Source organism: Stegodyphus dumicola, chromosome 12, assembly GCF_044657685.1.
Source record: "Stegodyphus dumicola isolate Sdum_Otavi_A_Nest chromosome 12, ASM4465768v1".
Lineage (NCBI taxonomy): Eukaryota > Metazoa > Arthropoda > Arachnida > Araneae > Eresidae > Stegodyphus > Stegodyphus dumicola.
The window spans coordinates 14,059,163-14,074,279 of NC_140779.1; the positions used below are offsets into that span (position 1 = coordinate 14,059,163).

At 34.3% G+C, this 15,117-nt stretch overlaps 1 protein-coding gene across 1 annotated transcript in view; it reads right to left on the bottom strand.

Annotated features, from left to right (window-relative positions):
• The window catches only part of LOC118187859 (semaphorin-5B-like), a 317,610-nt gene that overhangs the window by 289,222 nt on the left and 13,271 nt on the right, over positions 1 to 15,117 (bottom strand). Inside the window, exon 3 of the mRNA XM_085827486.1 lies at positions 11,973 to 12,111. The gene's annotated coding sequence lies outside the window, so the exon portion shown is untranslated. The remainder of the gene's footprint in view (positions 1 to 11,972; positions 12,112 to 15,117) is intronic.

A 15,117-nucleotide genomic window follows, 5' to 3' on the forward strand; every position in this document is an offset into this window, starting at 1 on the left:
ATTTATATACGTTTGGCGCTGTCGATTGAAACCAAAATACGAGGTGCACATCTACATGTTATATTAGTCTTATATACAAAATTTCAACGTTCTGAGGCTACTCGTTTTTGAGTTATGCGAGATACGTACGTACGTTCGTACAGAAGCCACGAAAAATTCTCTTCAGAATTCATTTTAAAGCAGTTTGTAGTTTTTCTGGAGGAAAAGAGTCTTTTATTCTGTCCTTACGTACAGATATCACGCAAAAACATCGTTAAATTGCATTCGAAAGCGGTCAAAGTGGATATTTTCGTTGAAATATGCTGCCTGAAGCTTTTAGCGATTACAATACTTCCTTTTTACTTCGTACAAGGAAGTAAAAAAAAAGGCTTAGAGTAGAGGTGAGCAAAAGTCTTTTAAAACCTCAAGATCAAACATTCGTTTTAAGCTGAACAGAGAAATTTATGACAATACACAAGTGTTTTTATTTTCAGAGTTCACAGCTGATGCTAGAACATTAACATGAAAATCGGGTCCTACAAAAAATTCTACTCGTAGCGATACGTGAAAATTAGATGCAATACACTGGAAGAATCATTCACATTGTAGAGACATTGGGTTAATTGGAAAAGCCGGAGAGATGAAAAGTTAGCAACCACCTTCGCCAGGAATCGAACCACAAACCTCTGGAATACCGGTACAGCGTGCAGAACTACTACATCACGAAGGCACGCTAGGAAGGCGGGAGAAATACCTTACATAATACCCCTTTTAAAGGGCGACTGGGGCTCTTAGGGGACAACATTGCTAAATCCTGGGTGGGGTGAAATCACCATCCACCACCCTTTTAGTTCGGGCGCCACTGTAGAGATATTAGGATGTTTTTGGAAGCAGGCAAGATGTAAAATTAGCAACGCCTTCGCCGGCAATCAAACCACGGACCTTTGAAATCCCGGCTCAGTGTGCTGATCACTACACCACGAAGGCACGCTAGGAAGGCTTGAGAAATACCTTATAATATATATATGCTTAAAAAGAAGGAAATGGATATAAACTAGCCAAAATGTCTGGGAAGGCTTCAAATTAAAATGACGGATAAATATTTTGTTGAGTGTTGTTGTTACAAAACATAAATGTTTTGTAGCTTTTAATGTGTAATTATCCTAATGTCGTTTAAGAATCAATGTCATAAATTACATGTATTTTAAACTGTGAAATTTTATTAGATTTTGATTTTGATAGGGCTTTTTTTAACAAATATTGTTAAAAAATTTAATTTAATAGTGGCCATGTAAATCCATAATGACTAAGGTTATTAACCTACCTAATTTAATTATTGATAACTAACTGTTTACCTTATAATATATAGACATTTATTCACTCGGCAAACCTTTTTTTCTTCAATTTTTTCCTCAGTTCATCATATTAATGTTCAGTTTTCTTTCTAATATGATTTTACAAAACTAAGTGTTTACCTTATTATCGTTAACGTTAATTAACGATAATAAGGTAAACAGTTTATCGTTAACGTTTTGTGTGTTTATTTTATTTATTAAATATCACGTTATTAGCGTTTACACCACATAAAACTCGATTCAACGGCAAAATCACCAAATATTTGAAAGCAACACATCTTCAGAATTTCCGATAGGCAGTTTCGCTTGCTGGAGATAAAAATATTTTAATCCACACAGTGTTGCCACTACTCGCTTTCAAATCGTTGAGTTTGTTAAAAATTCGTTAAAGATTTACAAAATAGGAATGCATACCGAACTCAAATTTAACAGCGTTTAAACATCATTGACCACTCTGATTAGTTGAGCAGGAACATTCAACACAAATGACTTCATGATTTCAACGAAAAAATCCGTTTTGGCCGCTATCGAATGCAATTTAACGATGTTTTTGCGTGATATCTGTACGTAAGAACAGAATAAAAGACTCGTTTCCTCCAAAAAAATTATAAAACTGCTTTAAAATTAATTCTGAAGAGAATTCTTCGTGGCATCTGTACGAAAGTATATACGTACGTGCGTACGTACGTATCTCGCATAACTCAAAAACGAGTAGCCTCAGAACGTTGAAATTTTGTATATAGGACTGCTATAACATGTAGATATGCACCTCGTATTTTGGTTGCGATCGGCCGCACCAAACGTATATAAATATATTTATAAATATATCCACTCTGTTACCCGGCTCAGTGATCTCAGTTTCTTTACTCTTATATGTTTGTAAATTGTACATTTTTTGCTTTAAAAATTATTGAATTATGTTGTTTTTATCTTCTGGGTAAGGTTTTTATACCTTTCGTAAATCTGTATGCAATATTTTTAGAATTATCAACAATTTTAAAGTTGTTTAAGTGCCGCTAAGTCTTTTTTTTTATGGCGGCTATTCATTGTTTACATTTGAAACAGCAGACTAGTGGATTTGTTGCCAATCTAGAGAAACTTAGCTTCGCAACAACAAAGATAACGCCTTCATTTATTATTGCCAATTAAATCATGCTTAATTCTTTCTGGAATTTTTTCCAGGAAATAAGTGTTTGAGATTTACTTCGTAATTTTTAATACAGATATTTTGAGTTTTTATGTATTTTTGCCTTTCGCGAAGTGAGGACTGAATTAATTGAATGAGAAGTTCTCAATCGTCTGTGAAAAACTGTTTCTTTTTTGTTTTGTTTGCTTAATTTCTTTTATACATCATTTTAGCTTTATTATAGTATTAGAATAGAACATGTGACAACGATTAGATAATCCTATTCTTTAAATGATATAAATTTTCCTCACGGACTGGAGGAAACGGCGTTCGCCTCCTTTCTTCTTGCTCAAAGCAAGATTGCTACAGAATATAAATTTTGTGCATTATGAGTTATAATATGAACGAAATATAATACTGTTAAGTGAATCTAGCGCCAGAGTGTCGCTATGGTAAACAAATACTAGAGTGAATTTTAAACAATGCATTTATTCTATTGTGGTTTATGCGCTGTCGGCGAAGTAGATTTAATTGAATCCAATAAGTTTAAATGAAATGCAAGAAAAAATGCGCATAATTTAATATTCCGTACAAGGATGTCATGTGGTGTACACATCAGATTTTTTGTTATAGTGGTGAGCACATCTAGGTAGCACCTGAAAGATCCCTTGCATGATACTCGTTAAACATATTCGATTTTACACCTTTTCTGCTCCGAACTCTTATTATATTCTACAAACCAAAACTTCCAACTCGGCAATAAAACAGCTCACGCAAGTACCACAACATTAACAATTTCTTTAGCTTTCATGTGTACTTTTCTTTTTATTTACAGTTGATTTACCTACTCTTAGAAGAAATAAATAAATAGCTTGGAAATAATGAAACGATAGCGAAAGACTTCCTTAAATGAATTTTAGCAAAATAATAATAATAAAAAAAAAAATCTGATGTGGACACGACGTGACTTCTTTGTATGGCCTATTAAATTATACACATTTTTTTCCTGCACTTCATTTAAACTTATTTCCTCAAATTTCATTAGACTTATATTTCTCATTCAATCAATTGAGTTCTCCCTTCGCGATATTACAAAAATATATAGAAACTGAAAACATCTTCAATAAAAATTGTAAAATACAGAAAAACATAAAACGCGAACTGCAGTCAAAAGCAGGTTAAAAAAAAAAAATTACAATTAAAATTAATTTTTCCAAGGGGGGGGAATTCGGCTAGCGGACAGGAAGACAATATTTTCAGTGCACAAAACTGAAAGTTAAATTTAGATTCTACTGTGCAAAAACACACTGAAGTTGGTGCACAAACTGACTTATTTCACTCTTCTACTAAGAGCGGCAAATGTAAAAATAAAAGGCGGCCTCGTTAGGCTTAGCGCCACTTTTAAATTGTTGGTAATTCCACAGCTGTTGAATGCAGATTAACTAAAGGCATAAAAACCTTAACTGGAACATAAGAACAATATAATTGAATCACTTTTAAATAAAAAATTGCACAATTTACCAATATATAAAAATAAAAATCTGAGCTCAAAAGAGTAGGAATGGCAAGGAGCACAGTCTCGTCGTCTTAAGAATTCAGAAAGTTCGCGTTTTTTTCAATTTTTGTTTCAAACAGGTTTTCAGTTTTTAGCTGTTTAAGGCTCAGATTAGATTTTATTATTTATAGAAATCTCTATGAAAAGTATTTCCTTTTCTTGATATTAAAAATTTAGTTTAGCATAATCGGGAACCACCTAATTTTTGAGTGTTGTTTAAATGACAGTTTGGTTTAAAGTATATTTGTTTTCCTCTTTATTTGTTTTGCTTTTGTATTCCGGATTTGCATAATATAGTTTTAGACCAATTTTGTTTTGAATGGTCAATTTGCATATGTAGTTTTATGGTTTTTTAATTAGTAGTCAGTTTGGTACATGTTATGTTTTATCCTTTACCCGAGTTTTTCGAAGGCATGCAGGGAAATTTCTGGTACATTTCAGATTCAATTTTTTGTTTTATATGAATTTTAGTGTCTGAAATGAAACTTTAATTGAATTTTTTTTTTACATTTTTTGACCTCAAACGAACCAGGAGAACAAAACACGTTTTCGAAACATATTAATCGACAATTATGAAGCTTTAATTCATGTTCCCCTGACGAGTTTTGAATTGGAGTTTCAGTAAAAGGAGATTAATTCTCATACTTTTATAATTTGTATATTTTCCCTTTCGCATTTTTATTTTTCGAGTTTTTTCTACTACGAATTCCTATTTTAATTTTGATTTGTTTAGATATTGTGTTTAACTTCTTACACAAGGTTGCAATTATTAATATTGTCGAGGAATTGTCTTGCTTTGATTCCAATTTAATATTGACTTTAGATGCTTAAAGCTTATTTTACTTCAATTCTGCAGCTATAACGCAGAACGCGTTAAAAAAATTATGTTTTTAATCTTTTGTATTGTTTCTTTTTGTAATTATATATGTTTGGTGCTATCGATCGCAACGAAAATGAGAGGGGAACAACTACATGCGATAGCAGTCCTATATAAAAAATTTCAACGTTCTACGGCTACTCCTTTAGTTATGGAAGATACATACGTATAGACATACATATAGACATACGTACAGACGTCACGGAAAAACTCTCTTTTGAATCCATTTTGCAATCCGTTTTCGAAAAAGAAACGTCCTTTATTCTGTCTGTACGTACAGATGTCACGCAAAAATATCGTTCAAATGGATTCGAGAGCGGACAAAATGGATATTTTCGTGGAAATATGATACGAGAAATTCTTCGCGATTGCAATACTTCCTCTACTTCGTACAAGGTATAATTTTAAACAGTTATAATTTTTTAATTGGAGAACGAACCAGTTGTTGACCGCATGTGCTAGACATTATTTTACTGTGATTTTAATATGTTTTGTAATGTTCAGAGAAGTTTAATTTGTTAGTCAAATTAACCTCTTAAAAAAAACTTTAAAAAATATTTTGGAATATAATTTAAGGTGTTAAAGTGATAAACTATGCATGTAGTTTATTTTAAACAAATTTTAGAGTTTTTATTGTATCGAAGAAAGTGAAAAACTACTGCAACCCAAACAAAATATATCTTAAAAAAATCAAGGAAGTGCAGAATTTAGATTACAACCCTGACATACATGTTCGGGCTTTTTGACTCAGATATTGGTCATGACCTGTCTGACTGTCGGTCCACGAGGTATTGTCCAAGCCAAAAAAGGTCAGTTTTAATTCTAGTGATAGAAAATTTGTCAAAGGTCATTTCTCTCTTCTGGAATATCCAGATTAATTCGTTTTCATAGCGGAAAATTACCCTCTGGCTTTTGGTAGAAACAAGTTTAATCAATCATGCTGTGAGAATGAAAGTAGAAGGGAACAAGATCATCATGCAGACAATTAGAAAATGTGTTCTTTACAGTATTTACTTTTTATAATAAGTTTTATAATAATATTTATGTATAATATGATATATATATATATATATATATAAACAAATTTAAATTTAAATTTTAACAAACACGTATAAAAGTGCATTTTTAAAAAAATTGTTTGGATTAATTTTAATTTGCTAAATCCGTGAATTTATTTTCATGGATTGGTTTTGCACTTGATTTGCTTATGCTTCTGAATTTAAATGATATTGTAGATTAGCTCGAGAATTAAATCCTTTATATGTTTGCACATTTTTTAAAAATTTTTTAAAAATTATTTTGGCATTAAATTTGCTTTTTTTAAATTTTGGCTTTAAATTTGCTTTTTTACTTTTTTATACGTGTTTGTTAAAATTTAAATTTGAATTTGTTTAAATTTAAATTTCATTCCTTGCAGCAATGGCGCAAAGAATTATTTAATTTTAATTAAATTTGTATTTAAATTAAATTTATTTAATTAAATTCAATTTATTCTTATGAAACAATATATATACTTTGTGCAAATATTGTAATTAAAATAAGTTTCACAAATAACACTTTCAGCATTTTTTCTGTAAAATAATGTAACACAATTTTATAATGGATTTATATTTTTGTTTTGCTGATATCAGTTGAGATTTGCTATATTGAATTCCCATTATCGAAGCATATTGTCTTTCGTTGCTGACAAAACAAGATGTGGAGAGTAATTTAAAAAAAAATAATTACAGTTTTGTTATATCTCTTGTTACTGGCTTTTATTTCTACTGATACGCTATCTTTTGATAAAGACACGTAGAAAAACGTCTGATGTGGATACCACATAACTTCCCTGTACGGTGTATTAAATTATGCACATTTTTTGCCGCATTTCATTTAAACTTACTTCTTCTAATTTTATTAGAGATATATTTCTCATTCAATTAATTCAGTTCTCATTTCGTGTCAAGCCCAAAATGCATAAAACTGAAAACATATTCATTAACAACATACACCAAATACAGTTAAACATACACCAAATACAGTTAAAATAATAATAACTATAATAAAACACCAAATACAGTTAAAACAGTTAAAAAACCATTTTTTATAATTAGCATTATTGTTTCTACGCAAAAACAAGCAATTCGGCCAGCGGGCAAGAAGGCAGATTTTTTAGTGCACGAAACTGAAGTTTACTGAAGTTTACCAAACTGAAGTTTTGGTCCCACTTGGCAAAAAGACACTGAAGTTGGCGCAGAAACTGACTCGATTCACTATTCTAGTAAGAGTTTCAAATGTAAACAAATGCCGGCTGCGTTAGGCTTAGCAGAAATTAAACAACTTTAAATTATTGATAATTCTACAATTTTTGCATGCAGATAACTGAAGGCATAAAATCATTAACCGGAACATAAGAACAATACATTTCAATCACTTTTAAAGCAAGAAATGGACAATAAAAGGGAAAAAAATTGAGCTCATCTAGCCGGATAACAGAATGGGTATGTGTGTAAATATGTAAGATAAAAAATATGTGAATCAAAATTATAATTTAAACTAACGGTAAAACATTAATTCTCCCTCTCTATTCTAAAAATCGCAATAACTTCTCTGGATTGCGTCATTTCTAGATCATTCTAGGGCCTGCGCAGCTCATGGACCTTATATGATCAAGGTCCATGGCGCAGCTCTGATGACGTAATAATTGGGAACTAAAACTAAAATTGTAAACCAAAATTTTTCTCTTGGCGTGCTTCCATCTTTCATAACTACGCACTTCAGCTTCTGTCTGTGCTGTGCTTGGACGCAATTTCGCTACGCTGCTTCCTATTGCAGTAATATCAATAATGTAAGTGTTCTTGAACAGGCACAACTAGGGTGCCAAGTGATCTGTGGCCACATAATGTCAGTTGGAAATAAAAATGAAATTAAAATAGCCTCGACTACCAAGTTTTATTTACGAAGTCAACACATTAGCTTACGACGCAATCAGAATACTTCGTCTTCAATATAGGATAACTACGCATCAACACTGCTGCGGCGTTTCCTTTCCTTGCTTTTATTATGTTATATATATTTATATATGTTTGGTGCGGACGATCGCAATCTAAAAGAGAGGTGCACAACTATATGTTATAGCAGTCCCATATACAAAATTTGAACGCTCTTAGGCTATTCGTTTTTGAGTTATGCGAAATACACACCTACGTACATACAGACATCACGAAAAAAAATCTCATTTGAATCCATTTTAAATCCATTTTTCGATCCGTTTTGGGAAAAAGAGTTATTCTGTCTGTCCGTACGTACAAATGCCACGCGAAAACATCGTTCAAATGCATTCGAGAGTGGTTAAAATGGATATTTTTCGTTGAAATATGGTACCAAAATGCTTCACGTTTCTAATACTTCCTTTACTTCGTACAAAGATTAACGTGTATATGAGTCAGTTTCCTTTAGAAAGTCCTCCACGAAGGCATCCCTCCCCTTAGGCAGATAGCCCTACTGTGCTTTGCCATAATTAAATAGACCAATCGTACAAAGAAGTTAAAGTCTTCTAATCATGCATTAAAAGTCATTTATAAAGGAGTGGTACTGTTATCTTTAAAAATCTTGTACATGGTGTACAAAAGTAAAATATATCGAAGGCAATGCATTATCATACGTACAAAAACAGACTCCATTTCAACAGGCGACTAAATCCGCGCCTCATTTTAGAGTACTTTTTGCTTGTGGACAATGCAGCATTATTTGTTAACATCAGAGTCCGAGCAGGTAAATTAATACGGTTTTAGATCAGAGTTTCTTAAACTGTGGGTCGCTGTTCCGAATGGGGTCGCAAACTGAAGTGTTGGGGCATTGAAAAACCATTTCACATACGTCAATTTAAATTAAATGAATGAGAAATTAACAAAATTACTTTAATAAAGAATTAAATTACTTTAATAAAGAGTATTAAAGAAATTAAATAGTGAAGAATCTGCATGAATGTATGTATGTTTCTTATACTGTGAGAAAACGATACCTAAAGCCGTCAAACTTTGAATAACTTAGTCCTCCACCCGAATATGGGCAACTGGAAGTATAAATTTTGAACTTCGAATTATATATTTCATATTTTACAAAATTTTAATGAATTTTTTAATAATGAGCTCAACAATTTCAAAGGAAGCAGTGGCAACATTGTATTATATTTAAAGAAATTAAGTAATGAGGAATCTAAATAAATGTGTGTATGTTTCTCGCGCTGTGAGCAAACAACGGTATTCTAGAGCCATCCAATTTTGAATAAAATAGTCCTCCATTCCAGTATGGCGATCTGGAAGCCCAAAATTTGGAATTTGTTTTCGATTTCATATTTTGATGAAGAAACTCCACGATTCCAAAGCAAGAAGTGGCAACAGTGTACGGAATAAAACATTTTTATATCCAAAGCGCAAGACTGTCTATAGGAAATTCTAAAGATATACTGTTTTTAAATACACTCATGTCCATAAATTAAGGCTAATTCGGAGTCACGCGGAAATCGAACTCTAAAATAAATATATCACCTGTAAAATCACTACACACATCTTCAAGAATCATATGCAAATTTCAGGAAGTAACCAGATGACACCGATGGTACGTCACAATGACGAGAGTGTAAGAGAGTGATATATAAGGAATACAGGCAAACAAGTCAAATTTTTCGCAGGCGCTTTATAAGCATTTCAGTGCAATAATGCAATAACCGAATAGTTATGACACAAAGGACGCATTTGGATGATTTTTTTACGTGGTAGAATTATCGGCCGTCTGGAATGTGGCCGTACCGAACTTGGAATTGCCCAGAGTGTCATCTCCAGGCTTTGGCAACGATTCCAAGATGATGTTAATGTGAGTAGACGTTACAGCACAGGTGGCCCCAGAGTTACAATGCCGAATGAGGACCGGTATTTGGCAGTTACTGCCAAAAGAAACAGGCGGAGCACACCCTCAGACCTGTCTCGTCAGCTCCCTTCAGCCACTGGTACGACAATTTCAAGGCAGACCGTGTACAGACGCTTAGGGCAGATTGGTCTATATGCTCGTAGACCTGTCAGATGCGTTCCACTTACTGCAACTCACTGTCGCCTGCGGTTAGCCTGTAGTAGAGGGCATGCATTGTGGACACCGCAACAGTGGGCTTGTGTGATGTTTTCCGACGACTCCAGGTTTAGCTTGCAGTCTGATTCTCGCCGGACTTTCATATGGAGAGCTCCAGGTACCCGTTAACACCAAGAAAACATCACTGAACGACACCGTTACGGTGGTGCAGGGGTGGAATTATTCTGAGTTCCACAACTGACCTACATGTTCAAATTGGAACCATGACAAGCCAAATCTATCGGGACGTCATTCTGTAACAACATGTACGTTTGTTTCGGGGCGCCATGGGCGCACAATTTGTGTTTATGGATGAGAACGCCCGTCCTCACCGTGCAAGCATCGTAAGCGAATGCCTTCAGTCGGAGGATATCACCCGTATGGACTGGCGAGCATTCTCACCGGACTTGAATCCAGTAGAGCACGTGGGGGATATGCTTGGCCGACGATTTGCAGCCCGTCAACCTCCTCCCACATGTCTACCGGAACTTCGGAGAGCATTGCTTTTTGAGTGGTGTAATATCCCCCAAGATCAGATCGATAATTTGATACTCGGCATGCCTAGGCGTTGTACGGACTGTATTGCATCGTCTGGGAGACATATCATATATTAGTATTAACAATCATACCAACCATGCAATATTCGTTTTTTGTAAATAGGTTTTTTTTTGTAATTTGCTCCGGAGAGAAAAAATCGCTAATTTTTTTTTAATAATATCAAACATAAAGCATCTTTTTTTGCTCTTTACCTTTTGTTTAATAAATAAGCTTTACAAATAAGTCAAATTTGTTTTGCTTCTAACTCTTCGTTTACCTGATTTTGCATTATCCTTAATTTATGGACATGAGTGTACTTTGGGCTCAAAGGTGAATTTGCCCAAATGCTCCCCAGAAACGTATATTCATATGCAAATGGGGGGGGGGAAACCGCCCTTTTAGGCGTGATATAAATTAGCGCAGAATGGCTATTAATTTCGTTTCGGCATTTTGCGGTGAAAATTTTAAATGCCGTTTCACTTTTCAAACTGTTGCCACCAAATATTACAGCCCTGTGTTATATTTCAAGAAATTAAATAATGAAGGATCTGCATAAATGTATGCATGCATTCTGGCATTGTGATAAAATGACGGAACCTAGAGCCATCAAATTTTGACGTACGATTTGTACGATTCGTACGTTTCCACCCGAATATGGGCATCTGGTAATCCAAATTTGGAATTTGTTTTATTGTTTTATTGTCTATTTCAAATTTTGTAAAACTTTAACGAATTTTTTATTAGCAGACTCGACGATTTGAAATACTATGCAATGGCAAACCTGTGCGGGGGAAAAAAAAAAAATTATCTCCAGCGCGCGAGACTGTGTATTGGAAATTCTGTTCATTTTAAAATTATTTTGCGATACTGATGTTGAACTGAATGTTATGGTTTAAGTGTGAAGAACAGGATATTTAATAAATAAAGGTTATCCACAAAACGTTGAGAAACTCCCCTTTGAGTGTAATGTAAAATCTGAAAGCTTTCAGACTTTTTTCTTTCTTTCTTATTATTATATTCTCACTTATTTATTTATTTTGCAAGGGCAAGAGATAAATTCATAATATGAACAGTTAACGACTTTTTAGTTTATGCCCATTTACTCGTTTTAAACTTGATATCCATAGTCTATCTTATCATAGGAATTAAAATGTTACAAAATAAAACAGAGTAACTTGCAAGATCGCCCCCCCCAATTAATGAAATGATTTCTCTCTACTCAATGATTTTATCTTACGAAACTGGGAGAAAGAAATGAAATCATTAATTTTTGATATAGAATAAACATCGACATGGAGAATAATAAATATGCTGATCGTGTATTGTGAATTATGGATGGAATTCTTGTGTACGCATAAAAAAAAAGTTCTTCAAGTTATGAAAGCTATAAAAAATTTACAAATTTACAGAATCATATAAAAACAGAAAGAAACTTACCTTTTCTACAATTCAATGAACGTCAAAAGGATCTGAGAATGTGACGAATGTAAAACGTAAAAAATTCTGTACGCCTAGAAATATATTTGTTGTAGAAGTTTTGAGTTTGAAAGGTCCCACACATGCTTATGAAGCATTCCTATAAAAAATGGGATTTAAGTAAAAAAAGTTTCAAGAAGACTTTAATGAAAAAAAATTAAATTCAGCAACAAAAATAAATATATATCGAAGATGCACTTTTCTGTGTCAACTTCATAATATTTTCCCTTTTCTACGAGTTGCAAAACCAGCTAAATTCTTAAAAAAACAAAACAAAACAAAAACAAAAACAAAAACAAAAAAAAAAAAAAAAAAAAAAAAAAAAAAAAAAAAAAAAACTGACAACATTCAAATTGTATATTAGCCCCAAAGGGGCGTTTTTCTTAACGTTTGCTATGTTATCTTCATTTATTAAATATCATATTCTTCGCATTTAAAACACATAAAATTCAATTCAACAGCAATACTCCAAAATAATTTAAAAACAGCATATTATCAGAATTTTTGATACACAGTCTCGCGCACTGGAGATGAAAATGGTTTTTCTTTCCGTACAGTGTTGCCATTGCTCACTTTCAAAATCGTTGAGTTTGTTATCCAAAATTTCGTTAAAGTTTTACAAAATTTCAAATAGATAGTAATACAAATTCAAAATTCGGGTTTGCAGGTGCACATGTTCGGGTGGAGGAATACGTTATTCAAACTTTGATGGGTCACAATGCAGGAAACCTACATACGTTCATGCAGATTCTTTATTATTTAATTTTTTTTAAATATAATACAGGACGATCATATTTGGTGGCAACAATTTAATTATACGCCATTTATAATGAACCGACGCAAAATGCCGTTTCGAGAGTAATAGACCTTCTGAGTTAACTCTAATTGGGCTAAAAATCACGAAACGGCAAAACTCATACAAGTTCTGTGAGGATCTTAAGTTTTACTAACGTTTATTTTATTTTAAAACTGTACTATCTTTTGTTATTTTCCCACTTCCGTACAGAATTAAATGCGAATTGTACTTGCTAACGCTCAAGTATTTAAGTTGTGGCTTTTTGCCAAGAGTTAGAGAGAGAGGGAAAATGAGCCTCCTTGCCACTGCATTCTGTACGAGTTTTCAATCAGTTGCTGCTTGCCTTAAAGGCCAGGGGTTTAATCCTCTTGATATTTAAAAACGTAAGGTAGTTTCGGCAGTCTGCGTACTACATACGTAACCTTTTAAAAAGGCCAGTCTTAGTGTTAGGCATTTGTAAACTACACTCATGTCCATAAATTAAGGATAATGCAAAATCTGGCAAAGGAAGAGTTAGAAGCAAAACAAATTTGACTTATTTGTAAAGCTTATTTATTAAACAAAAGGTAAAGAGCAGAAAAAGAAGCTATATGTTTGATATTATTAAAAAAATTAGCGATTTTTTTCTCCCTGGAGCAAATTACAAAAAAAAAAAAAAAAAAAAAAAAAAAAAAACCACTATTTACAAAAAACCAATATTACATGGTTGGTCTGATTGTTAATACATTGTATGTCTCCCAGACGATGCAATACAGTCCGTACAAAGCCTAGACATGCTGAGTATCAAATTATCGATCTGATCTTGGGGGATATTACACCACTCAAAACGCAATGCTCTCCGAAGTTCCGGTAGACATGTAGGAGGATGTTGACGGGCTGCAACTCGTCGGCCAAGCATGTCCCACACGTGCTCTACTGAATTCAAGTCCGGTGAGAATGCCGTCCAGTCCATACGGGTGATATCCTGCGATTGAAGGCATTCGCTTACGATGTTTGCACGGTGAGGACGGGCGTTGTCATCCATAAACACAAATTGTGCGCCCACGGCGCCCCGAAACAAACGTACATGTTGTTCCAGAATGACGTCCCGATAGATTTGGCTTGTCATGGTTCCAATTTGAACATGCAGGTCAGTTCTGGAACCCAGAATAATTCCATCCCAAACGAGCACTCCTGCACCGCCATAACGGTGTCGTTCAATGATGTTTTCTTGGTAGTAACGGGTACCTGGAGCTCTCCATATGAAAGTTCTGCGAGAATCAGACTGCAAGCTAAACCTGGAGTCGTCGGAAAACATCACACAAGCCCAGTGTTGCGGTGTCCACAATGGCTCTCAAGTCCAGGCTAACCGCAGGCAACAGTGAGTTGCAGTAAGTGGAACGCATCTGACAAGCATATAGACCAATCTTCCCTAAGCGTCTGTACAGGGTCTGCCTTGAAATTGTCGTACCAGTGGCTGAAGAGAGCTGACGAGACAGGTCTGAGGCTGGGCTCCGCCTGTTTCTTTTGGCAGTAACTGCAAAATACCGGTCTTTATTCGGCGTTGGAAGTCAGGGGCGATCTGTGCTGTAACGTCTACTCACATAACCATCATCTTGGAATCGTTGCCAAAGCCTGGAGATGACACTCTGGGCAATTCCGAGTGCGTCTGATACTTCCAGTTGGGTACGCCCACATTCCAGACGGCCGATAATTCTACCACGTAAAAAACCATCCAAATGCGTCCTTTGTGTCATAACTATTCGGTTATTGCACTGAAATCCTTATAAAGCGCCTGCGAACAATTTTACTTCTTTGCCTGTATTCCTTATGTATCACTCTCTTACACTCTCGTCATTGTGACGTACCAGTGTCAGGTTACTTCCTGAAATTTGCATATGATTCTTGAAGATGTGTGTAGTGATTTTACAGGTGATATATTTATTTTAGAGTTCGATTTCTGCGTGACTCCTAATTATCCTTAATTTATGGATATGAGTGTAATTCAAAGTTAGCTCCCTTATTTAGAATTTTAGTTAGCGGTTTTATATTCTTATGTTCAGACCACAAGTGTTTGGTCTCTGTATCTCGAAGTTCGGGAATACCTGTAATCTTATATAGAATAAAGTAAACCCTTCCTGCTTGTGTCGTCCATTCCACATATACTTGAACATAGCTTTAGTAAGCTCCTTGCTCCTATTCAGGACACATCATTTTCCCTAAACAAGTCAAAAGACATACTAGTCCTGACAAGTGGCGACCGAACTCAAAGGATGTTGGATGATGATTCTCCTCACCCAGGATTTGGTGAATGAGTCCCCTAAAAATCCC